The sequence below is a fragment of the Hermetia illucens genome, chromosome 3 (genome assembly GCF_905115235.1).
Source record: "Hermetia illucens chromosome 3, iHerIll2.2.curated.20191125, whole genome shotgun sequence".
NCBI lineage: Eukaryota > Metazoa > Arthropoda > Insecta > Diptera > Stratiomyidae > Hermetia > Hermetia illucens.
The window spans coordinates 16330256-16353339 of NC_051851.1; the positions used below are offsets into that span (position 1 = coordinate 16330256).

Here is a 23084-nt window from a genome sequence, read left to right on the forward strand (position 1 = left end):
GGAAAGAGTAACCTCATACATGGCAAAGGGTATCTACTATCTAATCCAGAAGGTAATCTTCTAGCTTTTGCTAGAGCTTTGTTGAAAAAATGTTAAGGTCAGATTATGTATAAAAAAGTAATTTCCATTGCCAAAGCTAGTAAGGCAATGGTACTTTTCAGTCTACCTAATCAAGTTTTGCAATCCGGATCTGTATACCATAAAGAGCACACATTATAGTAACTTCAGCGCTTGAATAAACCTTGACCCTTTCAGGAAATCTAAAATGACATCAAATCGAACCTTTTTCTAATGCAAACATTTTCCCATTTTTCATATCTTATTTTATTTATGCAGAAATATCACAGACATTGGATACATACTTCCGTTGGCGGTTGAAGATGGAAGCCAAAATATGTGATGTGAGTGTATTCATTTTCAGCCGCAAGGTTTGGATGAATACTGTCAAAAATTGTCCATTGTGAAAAGTTTTTGGCGGTTCTCTTTCACCCCTTGGTGGACTATATTGTATAGTATACCTGAGAGCTCCCACCACGACTTCCCGAGACGCTTGCACTCTTCCTCTACTGTTCTGCGCTAAGTGCTCTTGGGACCACCCACTCGTCGGCCACTTTGGAAGAGTGGATTTCATACATGATATAACCCCCAATACAATTGTCGTCCCTCCTTAATGTGTGACCTATCCACTGCCACTTCCGTCTTCCTATCACATCACATACGAGTGCCAAGCCTGTGCGCCGACCAAGTTGCTCGTTTAAGATAGTGTTAGGTCGGCGTACTCCGACGACACAGACAGGTACTGACGAAAGCTTGGAGTTTTTGGGTAAAAGTGGAGTTCACTTTCCGTGTACTATTCCTATAAAGCAGCACCGAAAAAAACTAGCACAGAACAGTCTCAATTTGATCTTAGTGTTGAGATAATTGTATTTCCAGATTTTAGACAGGGCAGCGAAAGCGGATCTAGCGCTGTTAATTTGTAGGGCAACATCTAGTTCAGTGCCACCGTCGGCAGAAGCCACGCTTCCTTGATATACAAAGTAATTGATGTCTTCGATGATCTGGCTATTAATGTAGATAAGGAGACTGCGATGACCTCTCAAACTGAGAATCTTCTTAGGTTTTGTTGGTACTAACACTTTATCTTCAGTCCAACTCTACTTGCCTCTCTTTCCAAATCCAGAGCTATTCGCCAAGGTCCATGACCCGGTCAGAGAGCAAACAGAAGTCATCAGCGTAATCGAGTTGTTTGGGGAAAGATGTCATCGTCCATTGAATTTCTCCACATCCTCCGGATAAAGCAGTATGTAGAACGTCACCGATAGCAAGAAGAAATAATATCGGTGACAAAATGCAATCCTGGCGGACTCTGCTTTGGATCTCGAAATCCATCGAGATTTTACTTCGGCGAAGCACGTGACATTTTACGCCATCATATGTCGCTCTGATAATAGCTATTAATTTTTCCGGGGTGCCCCTTCTACGTATAGCACTCCAGGTACGCTTCCTGTTCACGCTATGGAAAGCTTTCATGAAATCGATGAAGGGTAAGTCCAGCGAAGATCTAAATTTCGCGCACTGTTCCAAAATGGTTCGTACGCTATTGATATGATCGATACAGGAAAGTCCAGAGCGGAAACCAGTCTGCTCTCTGTCGGTCAAGTTTTCGAGATTTTTTTTGATGCGTTCTAGGATTATTTTAGCTATTGTCTTTGCGACGGCAGCGAGTGCGTGGATACCCCCCCAATTGTCAGACTCAAAACGAGTGCCCTTTTTTGGAGCCTCCACTCTCTGGGAAAAGTCTCGGATTCCCAAGATTTCCGTAAGAGTTGAAGCAGCAGATCTGAAGTAACTGCAGTTGCAGCGAAAAATAACTCTGCAGGGAGACCGTCAAGCCCAACGGCTTTATTCTGTTCGAGTGCATTGATGGTCGAAATGATTTCTTTTCTGCATGGAGGAACAGTCCGTATCCGCATATTACGGTGACTAGCTTAATTTAATGGTTTGCTTTGTAGTCACAGTCATTATTCGGCATTGGGGGGAGCACAACGTTGCAACTGGGGGGCTGTAAACCTGTCGAGTTGTTTCTTAATATAACTCGGACTGTTGACAGTCGTCAATCCAGCATATCCTAACCTAGGTCTGAGTAGCCCGCTTTTGATTGGGCTGCATTCTGATTGATGTGGCGAGCCAAACTGAGCCTTGTCACCATAGAGGATGGCCGAGAAGCTCCGCAGCTGAGAGTCTATCACTGGCGCAGTTAGTGGGGCTGATCGCACATAATGCAAATGCGCAGCCTTGGATATGCGGGTAGACAACCGCTACCCAAGCTTGTATGGAATTCTATGACCAGGAGTCATGCCTGACCACGATGGGTTGGGCAGTTGATTGAGGTTGTTCAGACAATTGCGAACAGTGAGCCACATTCATAGCGTGATATCTGGAAAAGGCATATTGTAGACCAAGCCCGTTACCCAGAGAGACTGGGTAATAATTTTACTCCGAACATATTTTGCCACAAGTCAACAGGATCAAAGAATCTGGCCACCTCGCTAAGCACCTGTGAATTGTTGGGAGGTGGGGTGAAGGGTGAAAAAATACACAGAAGCTCGTCAGAATCTAAAGCCCACGACGCAAACCATGTATCGATTGGTAACACGAATCTTGTGTGCTGCCAGCTGCTCAGTATCGAGGTTTAGATTATTGTTGACGTAAAACGAAGAAACGCTCTTTACAGCTTATAAGCTGATGCCTTTTTGGTCGGATATTTTGAATCGATACGACTGTTATGAGAGCAAGGAGGCAGAGTCTAAATGGCTAGCGGACAGCTAGAGCTCACTCTGAGATCCCCAAAGAATGATTTACCCAGGGCTCGAAGCCTGGCTCTAGCTTGAGCTGGGCAATCGCAAAGGAAGTACCTGAGAGTTTCCCCCTCTTCTTCGGCAACGTGAATTGTAGGGTATGCCCAGTCATGTGGCAAAGTCTCCTATGGGGCAGTGTTCTGTGCAGATCGCCGTAATGTATAAATTTGTACGCGTCTGACACAAGAGTTCTCGTGATCGAGTTTAGATATGAGCGAACCAAATCCTCCTTGACTTGGCTCAGATTCATCTTAGGTCCGCGGCTGCTAAGTAGTACAGCCGCCAGCGAAACACAGACTATATCCGCCGAAGGACTGCCAAGAGCAGAGCCCCGCCTGGCCACTCCGTCAGCCAGCTTATTTCCCTCTATCCCTATGACCGCGAACTCAGAGGTGAGTGAACTTGAGTGCGCTCACCAGAGTGTTCAGCGCGTTTCCGCATTGCCCTACCAGTCTGGGGGTGTCGCCGCTGAGTACAAGGCCTAAATGACCGTTTGGTTGTCGGTCAGAGTGGCTATGTTACGCTTGGGGTTCGGGTCATGCCCCAGCCATCGACAGGCTTCCAATGTCGCCAGTACTTCCACTTGAAATACACTGGCGAAACCTGGCCGTACGATTCGTCTACACTACGAGTGTTCGGGTAAATTCCTCTTTGATCCGTCGGCCAGCGAACCAGAGTGTGTAGGTTGGATTGAAGGGGGAGACGGTCCTCAGGCGCCGATATAGTAGAAAACAGCTCAAGGAAATAGAACAAATAGTTTGGAGGCAGTGGACCTATGTTTAACAAAGCATTGTTGCTCGTTCGCCATAGGTTGGCTAAAGAGGGTTGACAACTCGCCGCAGAGATACCTGTTTCTGGCATAGATTTTGGAACAGGAGGAAAGGAGCGCAATAGGATGGCAATTCTCAGTAAGATTGTGCTTCCACTTTTGTGAATGGGGATGATGAGACCCTCTTTCCACAGGCTAGGAAAATGGTTGCTTGTTCTTTTTGAAAAAAAATGGAGAAATGCAGGGAAATGGCGGCAAGCGGCTAGGGAGATCTTCGTCAGGCCAACATTGGTGTCAAGGTTGCTAATGAGGTACCCGACAAGAAAAACGAGCAAAGAGAGGAATGGTATTAGAGACGGGGCAATGTTGCAACTAGTCATGAGAGAGAAGAAGAGGGCGATAGGGAACATAGATTGCGGAGAAGTAGCTGCAGTGTAAATCGCAAGATAGCTGGGGGAATCAACAGAGGAGTTACAGAATTTAATGAAGGAAGGAGATAACTGGACGAAATTGGGAGAGTTGCGAATGTGAGACCTGAATGTTATGTGGTTTCCGCGATCCAGATATTCCTTTCTGAACTTTAAGTATTAGAGATTTGATCGAGGAATGCATAGAAAAATAAGCATGATTTTAGAAGACATGCATTTTTTCCTACCAATAGGGTGTTTGATGAATTATTCGGTGGGCGTTTTTGGTGAACCACACTAGGTAAGAGCGAAAAGACATAGGGGAGGAGGGGATGTAAGGATGTCTGCTAGAATGGTATAGAAGGTGCTGACTGCTTGGTTGTTGTTTAATAAAGCAAGGAAAGAGACCCAGCAGCTTGTCGCCAGGTCTGAATTTAGGTCTTTGAAGTTCGCTCTAGGAAAGTTAAATTTGGCAGGCCTGTCTAGAGTTGAGGAAGTTTTTCAGTTTTAGTTTTCAAATAGCAACATGCAGTGTTCCCTCATATCCTTGTATTGTTTGTGTAACTCCTGTGCAGTTTGAGGTATTCATCCATTTTGCGTGTTCCCCTAAAAATTCGGTCTTCTTTTCGGGCAGCAAGACGATATGACATGGATACGTAGCTTGTAAATATCGTATGCTTGTCGTATCCTTGTATCATTTTTGAATTTTTTTCATCTACGTTTCCTGTCATTCTTTGTCTACTTTTCCCCTCGACTGTACAGTTTTTATGTTGTTCTGCGTTTCAATTGTAATCGCCTGATAATCGACGCTTGGCTTGGTCCTAGGTGACTTGATTAGCACTAAAATATCGACGAATGACGAAGATGGTCGGGTGAATCAAGGTGTTGCCTTCAAGCGCGGGTTCGTCAGCGTAGGCCCGTTTTTGGTAGTTCCTCCTTTGCAAGGTTTTGACGAAGTTAGGGCATATACGATAGTGTGCTGGTTGCTTTCTATGCAGTTCATGCGTTTGGGATTTTCGTTTTAGAGCGTGCGTTCCGTCACATTTGACGCAGTGATATTGAAAGTGGGAATACGGAGAACATGCATTCAAAACGCTGGTAATTCTTCCACTGTATTATTCAATAACCGCTCAAAGTGGATTAAGGTGCGGTTTATTAATTTTATAGGAGTCCAATGTCCGATTTCGAACTAAGCGTCAAGCGTGATCGACAGACTTCGTCGCGGTTCTGCTGTTTCATTTTCATTGTAACAAAGGTTTACGGACATTAGGCCGGTAGGTCCTGAGGGAATACTCTGCACAGAGTATGTATAGTAAAAATAATGGTGCCAAGGAGTGTTTTATCCTACTTTGAGCAAGCGCTGGACACTGCCCCTGAATATGTTTGGAGGTTTCATCACTCTTCTCATAGAATCTGACAATGTTCGCAGCAATTTCTAGCTTTCCTCAGGGGGTAATTTAGCCTGGAAGATCAGTGAGTATTCCTAATATGATCCTAAGGCTCCTGTTGGGAAGGTTGAAACAACCCCTCGAGTGCTTATATTCTTCCACTTTTGGTAAGTTCGCCCAATGCTTTAATGTCAGCCTTGAATCCCTTTCCGAGCCCACATTACCAGAGTATGTATGGTCAAAACCATGAACGATTAGCGAAGTCGTTTTTTCCGATGAGAGAGTATAAGAGAAGGGCTTCACTTCGTTCTCGACGAAAAGGCGCTTCGTCGCCTTTACCTTCGTCCTCTTTGCTTTTGACAAGGACCTGGTGGTTGATATTTCGTGATTTTTTTCACCAGGAAGTCGTTGATTACAGAATGGTATTCTGGTTGGCCCTAAAATTTTCCTTGGCTGTGGCTTTTTCTTGGCTGTGACAACGTATTCTCGGGGACCTGGCGATTTCATCACGATGCCTATCTTGTTGTAGCCATCTTCTTTCATCCTCGTATCTATGTCAAGAACTTTTAGCCTCTCAGGGCTGCTTGCAGTAGACAACAGTTTAGCCAGGGAGCTTCTCTCAATTTCGGAGGGATTACTCAATTTGGCTCTCTGCCTACTCGATCTTTAGAGTTTGTTGGGGCTGTTAGATTTTATCGTTTGTTAGTACTCTTCTTCTGGATTCTCTCGAGGATAGGATGTTTGGAATTCCTTTAGCATCGCCTTTTCAAAGTTCAAATAATTATGCAATACAAAAACCCATCCACATGCTGCTTTCTCAATTAAAATTCACCATTAACAGTGAAGTAATTGGAAATGTGCGCTAAATTAATACAAATTGATTGCATTTAATTTATAACATTTCAGAAATCAATTCGAGCCCCGGGCAACGAAAAATCCACCACCATCGTCTCTGAGTTAAAATTAACAATTCATTTTTGTTTTCTCACAGAAATGAGAAATGAATGACTTTCGACCATCCTTGTTTCCATTAACTCCCTCCCAGCATCCTCCATGGAACGATTCGCTACCAACGAAACTGACGAAGCGCAATAAAATGGAAAGATAATTTCTCCAGCGCGATAAGTGCTGGGAAAGTCAAAAGTTATGGATTCTGGAACTGTTTGACTTCTATGCGTGGCTGCATACAACGCCAACCATCCAGCTATCTACAAATGTAGGCATAAAGTCAAACAAATTCTTTAATTAAATTACTTTTACGAAAGAAAAGTTTAATTGTATAAATTAAAACCGAAAGTTGTTGTAGAACTTCCAGTTTTTAATTGATATTTTGGGGTAAGCAAAGATGACGATGGAAATTCTGTGAGGATGAAATCGAAGAGAGTCTGACGACTTTTCCATTCCGAGGAGAAGTGACAGTAGTCGTCAATCTATACAATGGGAGGGGGAAGGATATATGGTATGCAGTTGAAAATAAGGATTCAAACTAAGGCAGTGCGTATCTATTTTATGCGTCCCCCAAGATGAACGTGGTTAGCTTGACACGTCTTTCGGCAAAAATTTCTAGTCCTGCAAATCCAAGAGAAAATGAAACTGCAAAAGTCAACTTCTTCCGCTGTGATAACATCGGGAGATCTTCAAATTCCAAGTACAATGTCTACATCCTCATACACACTTCCCAACATAAAAAGGACATAATGGAAGCCCAAAGTTCTTTCTGCCTTTCAACTCTCGAAATGGAACAATGGGAGAGAATGAAAATAAAGTTTTTTTTTTTGTCTCCTGGAAAAATTCTTCCCAAAAAAAAAAGGAAAACGTTAAAGAGCCGCAAAACAGGAAGAGGGGCTACATCCGAACGGGGCACGGAGAGAAAGTTAAAATTTGAAGATACGAACGGGCACAAAATGTGCTTGGTGACGGACGAACGTTATTGAGGGCACACTGAAACGCGACAAAATTTTTCATTTATTTCCTTCGTATCTCTATTTTTGGGGTCAGGAAGTTGGGCGTAAAAGTTTTAAATAGAATTTAAACAAAACTTTTCGTTGAGAGTCGACCACCGTTCGACCGAAGGACCGTGTGTCACATCCGCAAACTTCCCTTACACCCACCTACCCACACCCACAAATACGCAAAGATTTTTGATTAGAAATGAAGGGGATAAAAGTGGAAAAGTTACTTGGGGATGTAGTAAGAGGGGTTGCGGATGGAAAATTGTTGAGAAGCCGAGAATTTGGGAGCAGTTTTGAGGATGGGTTTATGCTTGATTTGTGAGTGTTGGAAAACATAAAAAGGCATATTGTCATTGTCAATGGGTTTTTGAATGTTGGTGCTAAATTTTTGGTTATTATCCATGGAATTTGTGTACGTTTGGTCCTTATTCGTTATTACTCGCGGGGGTCAACTCATTGAAATCATTATTATACGTGACTGACGTCATGGAGTTGCAACTATTTGTAGGGCGAAGAGGACAAGATGAATAAAGTATGTTTGATTGAGACACTCCCAACATCGAAACAGAAAGAAAAGTTAAATTAAGGATGCAAATGATGAGGGTCGACTCCTGCTATTTAACTATGATTCGGGAAAAAAGTTAAATGAATTAAATTCTTGCGATGAATCAACTGTATCAAGCTACACGACTAGATGGTCATCTTTTGTATTGGAAGCTGAGTACAGTCCTTTTATTCCCTTCTGGATTTTGTATTCAGTGCTCCTATTCCACCGAACTTCTTTCCACATTTTCAATTATCGAAGTGAACGCGAGTAGAAATCTACAGATAGCTACGATGGAAGTGAAGTGAATAGCTTGGTCAAGAATTTGGAGAACCTTGAAAAATTCTTACACAAATAGGTGGATGAAGAGATCATCTATCAAAGGAAGGAAGTACTCGTCCATGAACGGAGCTGACAACCCATAAGGTCGATCAATTACAAAATGCGTCTTGTTTTGAACGGATAGGGAATTCGGACCCACTATGGTTCCATGGGTTTAGATTTTTTTTAACTTCTAGAATTTGAGATGTGAGGAGTAAAAACATACAGTCACGTCACTTTTTGTTGAAAACTATAACGACGAATATTTTGTCATTTGTCGCGCCTACTTTAATTTTTTTTGTATGGAATCGTCGGCGCGACAATCCGATTGGATCACGGCCTTGAAGTATATTAGAACACTTCATTTAAGATTGCAATGGTACACTACAGGACAATAGTATACTGCGCTCGTCCGTGATTACTACTTTGGTTTGACTCAGGTACTCAATAACAGATGAGTCGACTAGTGTGCCACCAGTGAGATTTATACCGTGACCTTCCGATACGGCAGCCTAGTGCTCCAACCACTGAGCAACACGGACACTAAAACTATAAGCACTATAAAGTGAAACCATTCTCGTTTTCAGAATCAATTAAAACCAAAAAAAAATGTGAAAAAATCACGATGTACGAAATCGAAGCCTATCCACATCTCACCCCGATATCTGCTCAAAAAATAAAGATAATGATATTTTATAAAATTATCAGAAAAATGAATGTAGAGCACAAGACTAGAAAGTTTAGTGGAAATCTTACCTTTATTAAAGAAATTGTAGTAGGCCAAAATCGAAGACATTTAAGTGAATATTCTGAGATATTGAAAATTATTAGATTGAGACCGTATGGGACCATCTTCAATTTTTTTTACTATTTCTGAAAATTCGTGGCAAATTAATTAATTAAAATCGGTTTACCATCTGCCTGTCTTTCATACGCTTTTTTCTTAGAGTCGAAGTTTCATAGAATTGCATTTCAATAGGTTATACTTATTGACCACTCGGTTTCCGGGTGGCATCTGTTGTGCGGTAACTGCATTTCAGCACAGGAAACTAAAATTCAGGCCGTCGCGCCACATCACTCCGCCTAAGCTGAAACCTGGGATTTTAGCGACTGAACCCGTATTGTGGCTCCATTTAAATGTTAAAGCGTACGTGCCGTTAGGAGTTATCACATGAAAAGAATGGTTTTAGTCTAGATAAGGAGATAATTTTTGGGTAGCCTACGATTTCGAGCCGGGAAAAATCTGTAATATCAGCCAGAGGTATTGCTTCTGGCCATCGCGTGAACTTGTCGATAATTGTGTTTGTGCGAATCTCGTAAAGGGCTTATGAAGTCGAGATGGATCGTGTGCTGGTCGTTCGAGGGAATGAGCCCATTTCCTTTCTTACATGAATGGTGACCTTACACTTTTGACATGCGATGCACTCTTTGGCCCAGGAGCTGATGTCCGCGTTCATAACGGGCCAGAAGTATTTTCCGGTAACCAACCGATTCGTCCTTGCGAAAAGTGGCCGGAATGTATGGTCGAGGTCCCATCTTCGAGTCTTCGCAGAAAATAATGAAGTTTGAGCCGAAGATAGGCAGCTCCCGAAATTTGTATTTGGGGTTGGACTTGAAGCTGTGAAGTACTGCGTCGTCTTCTCGTGCCTTGGCGATATCCGGAAAAATGACTGAGGGGGGCTGTTTACTTGCCGGACACGTGCTGTATGTCAGAAATGTACTGGCTTATGAAGCTCAGGTGTCGAAGCTGACGAGGGGATGCTTTGTCGGGGTTTTGTTTTAAAGCATACGTTAGAGGTTTGTGGCCCGTGAGCACTGTGAACGCTCTGCCTTCTAGGAAGAAGGGGAGTATTTGATGATCAAGTACGCGGCGAGCAGTTCTCGATTGTAAGTGCTGTAACTCCGTTGAGCGGTGTTGAGCTGCTTAGAAAAGAAACTCAACGGTTGCCAGACTTGATTCACCTTTTGATGAAGAGTAGCACCTACTGTGACGTCAGATGCATCAACGAATTCAGCTAGGAGTGCATCTTGTTGAGGGAATGACAAGAGTATAGCATTAACCAGCTGCTGTCGGGATTTTTCGAACTTCAGACCACATAATCACTCGTGTGTTCTTGGTTTTGGGGCCAAACAAGTACGCGTTAAAACAGGCAAGTGATGGGCGTCCTTGGGCAGGAAACGATGATAGAAGTTTAGCAAGGCCAAGAACCTCCACAGCTTTTTCACTGTCTTAGGACGCGGGAAGCTTGACATTGGTTCCGTCTTGTCTGGGTCGGGGTGGATTCTGTCAGGGGAACTGGAATAGCCTAGGAATTTCACCTGATTCTGGAGAAACTTGCATTTGTCCACGTTTAGAACTAGACCGGCGTCGAGGCGTTGGAAAATGCACTCGAGATGGGCCAAACGCTCAGACTCTGAGGAAAAAATGACCAGAACATCATCCAGGTATACGAAACAGAAATCAACGTTTCGCAGGACCGAATGGATAAACCTTTGAAGGGTTTGCGCCGCGTTGCACAGCCTAAAAGTCATCCGCGTGAACTCGAAGAGTCCAAAGGATGTGCATATCGCCGTCATTGATATATCTTCATTTCTTGCGAGATGGTGCGCAAAGTCGTGGATGAGTGGCATGGGGTATCGGTCTGGAATGGTCTGGGCGTTTAGCCTTCGGTAGTTCCCGCGGGGGCGCCATTCATTCTCATGGAGTTGTGGTGACCAACAGCTGTCTGATGGTCGGCAGATACCCTGTTGAATTAGTTGCTCGAGTTTCTTCCGTGTTATAGCTATCTTCTGGGGTGGTAGGGGACGCATGTTCGAATAGTGTAGCAGCTGTATACGAATATATTGCTTATTTTTGCAGAACAAAACCACTAGCAGCCGGAACCATGCTATATTCTATGGTGTGACGACCGCAAGTCCATATCGTCCCATAAGCTTTTCTTAGGCTCACGATATATTCTTCCCTGAATTCCCCCAACTTGAATTCTTGGTTCAAGGCAGTGCAGATCTTCTCTCTGGATGTTACCTCATCGAGACCCTTGTACTGTATAAAGATCTCATATTTTTGGGAATGAAACCGCGAAATTCTCCCTATGTGAATATATAACTTAGTTACCAAAGCCATAAGTTTTTCCCATACTGGGTTTTTTCAGCTCAAACATGAGATCCTACATTTTGCTTACGTTTCCGCCTAGGACTTTTAGTTCGGGGTTAGATTTAATCTTTTTCAGTATCTCCGCATACGATAGATTGCAATTGCCTCTGGGCGAATTCGCACCTTTGGGTTCTTATTCCTTTTTTGTTTACGACCTTAGCCCAATTACCGTTGTTATTTTCCTTGGGTTTCACTTCGCTAGTCGGCATTCCCATTTTGGGCACATGTTTTCTCCCTTCTAAACTTTTAGTTCCGTTGGTTGGACTGGTCAAGACGCTTTTTTTCCTGCCTGTTGATTCCCTACAGCTCCCCCTCTTTGTTTCGCTTTGTGCTTTGGAGTCACTTGGGTCGCCTATGACACTGTTAGGGCATTGATGTTCGGCTTTTCGTTAGGTTTTCTGCGACCTATTGTAAAACACTCTAATGGCTCTCAACATGTTCTTAATGGCTTGGTGCACGTTGTGCTTGTCTTTGATGAATCCGGGCAATTCAACCATTTTAGCCCCAAGCTGCATAAGGGCTTTGTTCTCGGTGAGTCTTGGCCAGATTACTCTTTTTACAGACTCCTGTTCCTCTCATGAGTTTTCTGTTTTGACGTCTTTGGTAGTGGAGGAGATCGTAAAATTGATGAGCTTCTCCTAAATGGATCTATTTCCTGGTGTTGGAGTACCTCTTGATCAGATGCGGTGAGTGTTGAAACCGCCTTTTTTTGGCCAGCTATTTCTTTTAAGGGGGTCATCACGTGTGTCGAATCAGCGGAATGGAACCATTTTTTTTTTGGAGATGGGTGTATAAACTGCTCTGTATTTTAATAACGAACTATGCAATCGGGCTTCATAAAAAATTTCTTAAAAAAAGCAAAACAAAAAAACAACCTTTACACGGAATGACCCCCTTAAGCCCATCAGTCTTTGTCGTTGCAATTGGTGTTCTTGGCAGAGTTGCGCCTCGTTTGAACATCTTCTTGTCCAAATCTAAATCACATGTGGCATTAGATGCCACGGTGGCCAAGTTGTCCACCACCCTGCTCACTCCCAAAAGCCGCCTGTCTTGGGAATCCGAGCCCCTGCAATTTTACTCCTTCTCATTTCGTCCATGTTGGTTTTATTCTCTGGGTTTCCTTCCCATAATCATTTTGGCCTACGCATCGGTTATAACGATTGACACCAAATTTAGTGTAAAATTGGGAACTGCGAACGCTCACGCTTACCGTGAGTAACATGCTTCTAGGTCGAATTTAATGGAGATTCCTAAGAGGGAGTGTAAATAGTCATGTGAGGTATCAAATGAAAGACGTCCATTGATACTTTCCAAGGCCTGCTTCAGTTTTGATCCTTGTTGGAAAGGTGGAGAGTGCGGGGAATCGAAAATAATCAGATTTTTATCGGACTCATTCTCAGAAATTACCCTACTGAAAAATCCTAAAAAAATCAGGAGGTGCCTAGGTTCCGAAATACCCTTCGTACCGATATCTGTTCAAATACAGTTAATAGTATATTACTATAAGGCCTACATATAAGTTCTGTCGGTTTTTTCTTTAAATTTGAAGCTTTATTGTGAAGAATTGGTTATACATTCATTGTTCAAAGTATTGCCCATCGCTAGCCACAACTTTCTTCCATCTTTCAGACAATTCATAGATACCATCGCGCCAAAAATTGGCCTGCTTGGCCGCTATCCACTCATCGAGCCATTTTTTGAGTTCGCCGTAATTGGAGAAGTGCTGGTCACCCAAGCCATGCTGCATCGACCGGCACAAATGGTAATCAGAAGGAGCAATGTCTGGAGAGTACAGCGGGTGGTGTAGGACTTCCCATTTCAACGTTTCTAGATATGTTTTAACGGGCTGCGCAACATGTGGACGAGCATTGTCATGTTGCAAAATAACTTTATCATGCCTTTGCTGGTATTGCGGCCGTTTTTTCTTGAGTTCGCGACTCAAACGCATCATTTGACGTCGGTAGAGTTTGCCCGTGACCGTTTCGTTCAGTTTTAACAGCTCATAGTATACCACACCCAGCTGGTTCCACCATATACACAGCATGATCTTCTCACCATGAATATTCGCTTTGGCCGTCGATGATGAGGCATGGCCGGGGTATCCCCACATTGCCCGACGCTTGGGATTATCGTAACGGATCCACTTTTCATCGGCAGTAACTATTCGATGCAAAAAACCCTTCCTTTCTTGTCGGAGCAGATGTTCGCACGTGAAAAAAACGGCGTTCGACGTCTCTTGGCTTCAGTTCGTATGGAACCCAATTTCCGACCTTTCGGATCATTCCCGTTGCTTTTAAACGGTTGGAAATGGTTTGCTGAGTGACTCCAAGTGTTTTTCCAAGTTCTTCTTCCGTTTGCGATGGATCTTGGTCGAGCAATGCCTCTAATTCTTCATCTTCAAAAATTGTTGGCCATCCGGCGCGCTCTTCGTCTTCCAAGTCAAAATTGCCACTTTTAAACCGTCCAAACAACCTCTGACACGTTCGTTCAGATAGAGCATGGTCACCATAAACTTCCACCAAAATGCGATGACTTTCGGTTGCTTTTTTCTTCATATTGAAATAATGAAGTAGAACTCCCCGCAAAACACATTATTTGGTACAAAATTGGCCATTTTCGTTGATGAAAAAAGTATTGTTGTTTACACTTCAATTAAATAATTTATACTGACGTTTGTGCCCATTGACAGTAGCTTTCCGATGAATGTTTGGAAATGTGGATCAATGGAATAAAAAACAAGCTACGCCATCTATTGTGAAGACCGACAGAACTTGCACAGAACTTGCAAAAATTTTGTTAAAAGGATATAATATGTTGCATTCTGATGAATTTATTACACTCACCATAGTGTTACGGTTTATTTCAGACTCCGAAATTGAGTTTTTACGAAATAATACCCAATTTCACATTCATTGTGTAGGAAGAACTTTTCCTAGCAAACACCTGCAGAAAAAAATATCATTCTACGGCTTAACAAATACAATGGGAGTTATTATATTTTGGATCCCCGGTTGATGGGTAAAACGAAGGTGATACCAGTGGTCCTGATCAGTAAAACATAAAAATGAAGGACTTGCTATGAATTCATACCCGCAGTTCACGGTGGATATGATGGAGGATGTAAATTACAAACTCTGCTCACATTTCTCACTTCACCTCTATTCAAGCTTTCGTGTGTTATTTAACTTTTGATAGCTAGTAAAACAACAAAGTTCCACGCTACTCCTGCTGCAGCTATTGCTGCTGAAACTACGATGAGTTTACGAAAATTTTATCCATTTCCCCGAAAAGTTTTGCATGCTAGCGAGATGAATCACATATAGGACGACATACACAACGTACCCTCAGATATATTCGTACCTTGCCTAATATATCTTTCTATCTGTTCCGAGCTAGTTTTGACTTTGAATGCGATACAGATACACATATGTACAGAGTTTGCCTGCATAAAGTTAAGCAGAATCGTTTTGGGTATAAAACTTATAGCGAAATTGAACAAACTGAAACTAAACTAAAACTGGAAAACTCGAAAACTAAACTAGACTAAAACTTTGTTTGAACTATTAGTAATCTTCATTTAAACTTTGTTTTCGTGTTGTTGCCTCTTCGCTTTCTTGTTCCTTCGTTATACATTAAAACTTTAATGAACACATCAAACTTATAAGAATAAATACTCGAGACGTTGACGACGAGAACGATGACAAGCCATAGCCGAGGGTGAGGGCAAAATGGCTCTTTCTAACTTTTACGTGCCCGTTTGTTTCGACGTTGATACATGTCTACTAGTATTCGTCAACTAGACGAACTTGTTAAGTACAAACCGTACGATTCAAGCGAAGAAACAAAAAGTAAATATTATTACATAATGAATGCAGCATGACTCAAAAGAAAGGAAAGTGGAAGCGCCAAGGCGCCTCCCGGGGTGCATATTAGTTGGGTGCAGTTTCAGCTTGGCAAAGACGGAAAAGAGCATGAAATTCAGACGTCTTTCAGCCGAGGGTTCACTAGCATTCGAGATTTTCACGCGAAGTACGTCATCTCTCGGCACCTCTGCCTTGACAGGCACTAGCGCCAGCATCAAACAACAAATAAGTCGAAAGTTTTAATAACACCACAAATAAGCCATAGCTGAACAAGCAAGGCCAAACCTCAGGAAGTCGAAGCCTTCTCTTTCACCAGTGAATTCAGCCCCCCGACTCCTTGGTGTGTACATATTGTCTACTGGAGGCACGCTTCCTAAAATGTTTGAGGCTGTTTCGCTATGAATCGGGACAACTTTGTTGTTGATAGTATCACGCGAGCATCCCTTTACCCGCATTTGTGCTCGGTGTACTCGGTAACTTTCTCTCTATGGCCGCTGCCAGCCACCCTGGAAACTTTGTGTGTACAAAAGTTTTTAGCTTGGGAATTAACTTCACGTTTTCAGTTCAGCATAACTTGTTCTTCCTCAACACTCCCTCTGCCATTTGTTTGGGGCTTCTTTTCCGCCCCGGCAATCCTATAAACTTTGCGTGTGCACTTCCACTGAACAAACGAGACTTCTCTGTATGTTCGTGCATGTATCCTTTCCGTTAGTCTCGGGACATATTCACAACCCATTCGGCGGTCCCTTTTGATTCCTTCAATATGAGTAAGTGGTGAAGCGAATCGTTGTTTCAGATATGAACCCCGTACTCCAGCTCATATGTTAGACCCTTTAAATAGAGGTTGATGCACGAGTACATGCGAGTATATGTGGAAAGTTCGACAACATCCTTTTTGAACATCTGAGGGAGTTTTGCGACTGAGTCAAGTTTTGAAATACTTGTGACTTCTAGCCGTCGACGTACTGGCACATTCAAACAACACACACCACACATGAATTGGGAGAAGCGTGCAACTATCTGTTTTGAGGATGAGTTTAAAAGTTTAAATAAAATGGAACTTTGAGAATACTTTAAGATTGTTTTAGCAGCTTTTGAAATGTTTTCTTGTTTTTTGTTTGTCGTTTTTTATCGCATGACGTATAGTGAGAAAATATGCAAATGCTTGTCATATTAAAGCAGAGAGAAAGGTCTTAAAAGGCTGCAAAATGGAAAATATTTTCGAGAATGAAATATTTTCTTTGACCCTAGTTTGCTCGAGCGTGGCAGATAAATGGTAGAATGTCAAGGACGAAGTTTGAATTGATTGGGAAAACGGGATGTCATTGAATAACGATTGAAAATTGGGTAAAGGGAAATGTGTAAATATTTCTTTTCTTAGTTTAGATTTAGACATGAATCTGGAGTGTTAGGAAGTATATTATAATCGTAATTGGCTAGTATACAGCTCATTGAATTGGAGGTGATTAGACTAGAGGGATAGGGATAGTAAGTTTGTAGGCGAAAAAGGATCACGCCTCCGATGTGCCGCCACATCACTCCGGCTCCAGCTGAAAACGCGTGGGTTCAATGAAGCGAACCGTCTGTGTGATCCTGCCAATAGAGATTATCGGTCGAATCTGACGCTTCGCGGGCACTTTTTCGAAGCGGCCGCCAACCCTTCGAAGGCCTTCAGCCTCGACAAGGACACCCACTTAAGCCCGCTTCGGACGTCGCGCTTGAACGAGTGCTCGCTTCATTCCAGAACTCTAAAGGGCCCTCGTATGGTGGTTTCAGCGGCTTCAGGAGGGCGTCCACTTTGATGAGGTTACACGTCTTGAGATCCCTGGGGGTATTGACCTCCAATGTCGCGTGTCGGGACGGTGGAGTCAGCCGCATCCTCGAAATCGCGTCCGTAAACAGACGCAGTATTCCCGAGTCGTTCAACCCTGCTCTGATGCCCAGAACAGGACCGGCCGGGATGCATAGATTCTCCCCGTAAACCATATTATACACGGAGGTGTTAAAAAATCTTAAAAGGACACATCCATTTCAGCTCTACCGTGTGAACGTCAAAGCTGCCATGGATATAGTGTGGGATTCGCATCCACTAAAAAAGCAACCCACATTTCTCCTGCCCTTGCCCCAGGAGTCGACCATCTAGACATTACTTCACGAGACGGCCCTGCCCTTCCGTAGGCTTTCATGTTTCCAATTTTGCAGTCCTCCGCTTCTTTGCTTCCTTCAAAGCTCCATTCTGTCTTTAGGGTACAGCCTCTCCATTTCTCTGTGCTCTTCTTCCGCGTGCTTCTCTCAAGAGTTCGATTTATATCCGCACAGTTGTGTGGATGACCGAAGCCCAGGTTACCTTCCACCTGAGCATTTCCCGGATTAAGTTTGGGGGCTCACGCCGACTCATAGGGCCTCGCTCACGCTTCTTCTTTCCTCCTGGAATCTCGGGCACTCAAACAGCACATGCCTCGGGTATCCCAGAGGACCTTCCACGACATCTGTAACAGTTCGGGGAATCATCCACACCGATACGATGTAGATATGTTCGGTAGCAATCACCGTGTCCATCGACCCTTCGACGGCTCGTCCCACCGTCGTTACCAGAGTCTATGCGACTCTTCTCTTGCCGTTTGCCGGGTATCTGCTTCCGTTCCTGATGGACCCGACTGCCTTCGTCCATACAGGCATCGCAACTCCCTCGCTGATAGGTCAATAGGGACCATCCCTGCGACTACAAACACCGCATCATCTGAACTATTTCCACTGCACACCCTTAGCGCAATCAGACGATAGGCAGAAATTATCTTCCGCCAGTTCTGTACGTTGTCTAAAACCCCCGCCCACATACGCGTCGCGTATAACAATATGGACCGCACGACCCCAGCTGTTAGCAACCTGCTACATTGTTTTGGCCCACCTACGTTCGGCATCATACTGGCAAGGACTGTGGTTGTCTTTGCAGCTTTTTCACAGGCGTACGATATATGCCCTTTGAAACTCAGTCTGGCATGGAGAGTCACGCCAAGGTATTTGATGGTCGGCTTTGAGACGATCATATGGTTTCCAACCCGTATACTTATCATATTTCTTTTCCGGCGATTTGTAATGAGGATTGCCTCCGTCTTTTCCTCCACCAGGATCAGTCCGGACCCCTCAAGTCAGGACCTTATAGCCATGACCGACTCGGTGGTGTAAACCTCCATATCCTCCGGGAGTTTTGCATCGATCACTATGTCCAGGTCATCTACAAAACCGACCAACGTTGCCTCGTCTGCTACGGGAAGCAAGAACACCTCGTTATACATCACGTTTCAGATGCAGGGGGCCCAACATCGAACCTTGTGGTACTCATTCATTGTATTCATTGGGTCTGTCATCCGTCCCGTACCAGAGAGCTCTGCCCGACAGGTAACTCTCGATTAACTTAGCCAAGTAACCAGGTGCATTAATTCTGGCCAATGACTCCTTAATGCAGTCCCAGTTGGCGGAGTTGAATGCATTTTTGACATCCACCATCACCACGGCACAGCACTTGACCGAAATCATTGCCTCTCGAGCCAAATCCACCACTCTGCCCATCGCGCCAACAGTAGAGCGAGCTTTCCGGAATCCATATTGTTCATCCGCAAGACCATTCCCGTCTTCCATGATTGACAGTAATATATTGTAGATGATGCGCTCGAACATCTTCACCATAGTGTCTAACAAACAGATAGGGCGATAGGATGCTGGGTCCCCTGATGGTTTGCCTGGTTTAGGCAACAACACCAGTTTTTGCCTTTTCCATTGTGGAGGAAATACGCCTTCGGCCATGCACGCCTCGCAGCTATTTATGAACCAATCAGGTCTGGTCCCCACCGCTAGCTTCACCGGTTTATTAGGGATGCTATACAAACCCAGAGCCTTGCTATCGTCGATCCTTCCGCAGACCTCCCGGAGTTCCTCCTCGGTAACGCGAAGTATTACATCCACCTCGAATTGGGCCTTCACTTGATACCTGCTCTCTGTATGATGAGGAAAGTGCGTGGTTACAATTTTTTGTAGAAACCGTGAACAAGTCACCTGAGGCGACCTTTGCCCCTGCAACTTCTTCATAACCAGCCTGTACGCCATGCCCCAGGGATTTATGTTGGCATCCACACATAGTCGCCTAAAACAATCTCTTTTGCTCCTACGAATGGCCTCCTTTATTCTGCCACACAACCTCCTATAATCCCGTTTGTGCTCCTCGTGATCTGGTCTTCCCTTGGATCGCTGGAACTGCCTTCTTGTTCGATGGCATGCCGATCTTAGCTCCCCGATTTCGCTATTCAACCAAGAGTTTGGCTGTTTGGGGGGGCAGCGTCGCATGCATCGGTCACCCATCGCGTGATCGCGTCGTAAAGAGGCTGCGGCGGAAGTGGAGTAAAAAGATGCCTGGAAAGTACTTCGAGGAAGTCATAAGAAACTTGGTATCCCGCTTCACTACCTACATTGAGAGGAATGACGAATATTTCGAAAAATAGCTTACATTTGTCCTAAGGTAATCACGTAATTATTATTATCTTCAGCACCTCCGTAGATTTTCCAAGGAGAAGTCCTATTGAGCAATTAGTTGAGGTCCATCCTCTTTCTGCGGATTGCGGAAATATAATAGAGTTGCAAGGTGGTTGCTACCAGACGTCACTTGAGATTGTTTTTGGCCAATTTAAAATCGCGCCTGCAGGTCCTGTCCCTGATCGGATATCGATTGTTCAGTGGGTGGACAGGTTTATGGATACTGGCATTGCGTGGAAAAAAAGCCAGGACCCTCAAAAACTACCAGACCTCCAGAGAACGTTGAGAAGGTACCGAAGGCGATTTTGAAATCTCCCCAAGCGATGTGCATGCAAACGTTCAATTACTCTTAGGATTTGTAGTCGCATAGTACGGTCTCGACCGATGCCTTGCAGGTTTTGTTGGGTGTTCCTCCTCTTGATCTGGAGGTAGTCTGGCGTGTCACGGCCTACAGCATCAGTAGGGGCGTACCTTTGATGCAATCAGACTTAGTAAGTGTAGATGAGGTGGAGGGTCTAGGGGATGTTAGATAAGAGTAACATCTAAGTGGCAACTTAGATGGAGCAAATGTGGGAAAGGTCGGGTCACGTATAAGCACGTCGTAAATGTGTCTGCCAGAGGAAGTTCCGTCGTGGACTTCGGGCTTGAGATGGGCTTACTCCTAACGGGGCATGGTAGCTTGAATAAGTTCCTCTTCTCGCGAAACCTTGCATCCAGTTAGGGTTATGTTCTGTGTGGGGCAGACACACAGCATTGGTTCCATGTCCTCTGTATCTGTCCGGTGTATTGTGGCATCCGTAATCTAGTTGCCTTGCTAGCAGTGATGGTGGACAGCCATCAGTTTTATGTGTTTTGTGTTGTCTTGTGACGTCCTTCGTGTTGTACTGTACGCAGTGCGGTAGTTGACTAGTGGAAAGTTTCGTTGAGATTCTCTGCTTCGAGCTAATTCCAGTGTACCTGTTGGGGAGTGCCGTCCCCATGTACTCGAGGAGGGCGACCAGACCCGAGTCTGCAATGGGCTCATCTGAAGTAGCTCTTGCCACGAAGCCTCACCAGAAGTTATCTGATACCATAGGATCCGGGATCCGGGGCCCTTTGAGAGCATATGCTCCAGGAGAATTCCTTAAGGATGTGCTCTCGGCCTGGTTATTTGCGGTTGGCCCCCTTATGGGAGTTTATGGTAGTTATGGTTATGCCTACATCGCGGGCAGAGCTTCTTGAAGCTGAAGTCTGGAGTTGCGCTGTAACTCGGATGCCGTACTCCTTAGTTGCGACAGAGGTGGTAGAGAGTCCTTGCATCCACTGGTATGAATGCTGAGTTTGTACTCAATATAAACCAGCACCGCTGTGCCAGCCATGGCGGGGCTCTGGTTGTGGTCTGCAAATCAATCCGTGTCCGAAGAGGACCGTGGGATTATGCCTACAGGGCAGGTACTAGCGTTAAACCCCCAGGATCTTAATTTCTTCCCTGTTGATTGGTGATGCCGTGGTGTATTGTTAAGTGATGTGCAGATTCTGCTTAGTGATATTACACTTTAAGGTGATATTACTTCTGTGATACTCCATACATCACCCATTGTCTTCTATTGATCTGACATTGCAGTGGATTATTCGACCATTTTTACTTCTAGATTGTTGATTTCTAATTGTTGTGCTTGCTTTCCAACACCTTTTCCATCTTGCCGCGAAAACTTGGCGTTGCATCCTGGATTTGTTTAATTCTAGCAATTGCATTTCTTTCTGTTTTCATTTGATACGGTTTGCGCTATTGTCCAACTTTGCCAATTTACTTTTCGAAGAATTTCACCGCAAGAACCACTTTCTTTGAAATAATTGTTATTCACGATCGTCCTTTTTTTCTTGTTTGTCCTTCTTTCTGTTTTTGTTTAAATTTATTCTTTTTCCAGGTATTTTCGCCGGCTCAGCTCCCTTCGATGAAGTGGAGCTTGGTAAATTGTTGAAATCCTAAGGACTTAATGATACTGTCCCTACTTTATTCCCCCGCTTGCCTCATCTTGAGGAGATGTCACCTCCGTTTTTCGCGCGATTTTGATACTTGGGCGTTTTTTCCTTTTTCCTCAAGGCTCGAATATTTCGATAGATATATTGCTTTTGTTAATGGAGGGATTACCTGTATTTCTTTCCGAGTCCTGCTGCGAAATTTTGAGTACCAAGGGCTCTGTTGTCTCAGAAAAGGATCCGGTATGGATTACATTTCCTCTCTAGTATTAACTATTGCAGATACCACATTAGCCAAGTAGTCAGTAGCCCTACTAACTCACTGATACTGCAGGCACTAGATGTTAGCTGGCCGTACGCACGTGAAAAAAATTCTGTTAATTCTTCCATGTTTGGTTTTTTTGGGTAGTTTTCCTTAGCCAGTTTTTATCTACGGATGAGCGCTTTGTACCACTTAACTGGCATGTGAGCGTTCCTCTATCCCGCGAAGGAGGACGCACATGATGGTGGAGTCGTCAACTCTACTAGGGCTTATCGTGGGCGTTGTCTGAGACAGTGGTAGCAGCCTTATTGTCAACTAGTTAACGACAATCGCTAACATTGTCCAGTTCGATTTAACTCGTCCTTGGTATACACATAAAATGACATAGACTATCTGTCAAAAAGAGGCCTTTTGGCTATTGAAATATGAGTTAATACGAAATATTTATTGAATACTTTTAAAATTAAACGAAGAACAGACAGCAGTCTCTTATATTACGTATTCTATTCTTTCAGAGCATGTTTACCATCTCATCTGAGGCCTACTTCCCTGCTCTTTGCAAGGTAAATTTATCAATTTATAGTTACTATATGATTTAGACTTTAGTAACGTTGATGCCAACAGGACAAAACTGGCTTGGAGAAGTCTGATCTCTCAGCATCTATGCCTCGCTTACAGCCAGTTGGATATATTTTAAGTTCAAAGCTCTTCGTTTCAATTTCATGAACCTAAAGATTCTTGTTTGCTACTCAATTTTGCTGAATTGCATTTCCAATAAATTGAAAAAGCGATGTAAATCGTCCTCTCCTCTCCATTTGTCAACCATCTACGATGTCCTTGTGAACAAGCAATCATCTCAAATGTGCTTAGCAAAACGCCTTAACATGTAATTTACGTAAATTAACTTCCCTTTTATAAATTCAAATGCACTCTTTTTAGTCACTTGACAACTTTGTAAAATATACATCCTTGGAACAAGTTTCCCTTCGTCAGATAAACTCGTAACTTGCACTCTATTTCAGCTTCGATACAACTACCACTGCAAAGCCAGTGTTCAGTTCAGTTGGGCGCTCCACATCC

General features: G+C 43.8%; 1 protein-coding gene across 4 annotated transcripts in view; it reads left to right on the forward strand.

Moving 5' to 3' along the window:
• LOC119653075 (C-terminal-binding protein) overlaps window positions 1-23084 on the forward strand; it is a 202822-nt gene that overhangs the window by 113576 nt on the left and 66162 nt on the right. For 3 of the 4 annotated variants that reach the window (XM_038057559.1, XM_038057561.1, XM_038057562.1), the window contains exon 3: window positions 22520-22567. The exons of the other annotated variant lie outside the window; for it this stretch is intronic. The gene's annotated coding sequence lies outside the window, so the exon portion shown is untranslated. The remainder of the gene's footprint in view (window positions 1-22519; window positions 22568-23084) is intronic. 4 annotated transcript variants of the gene reach the window in all.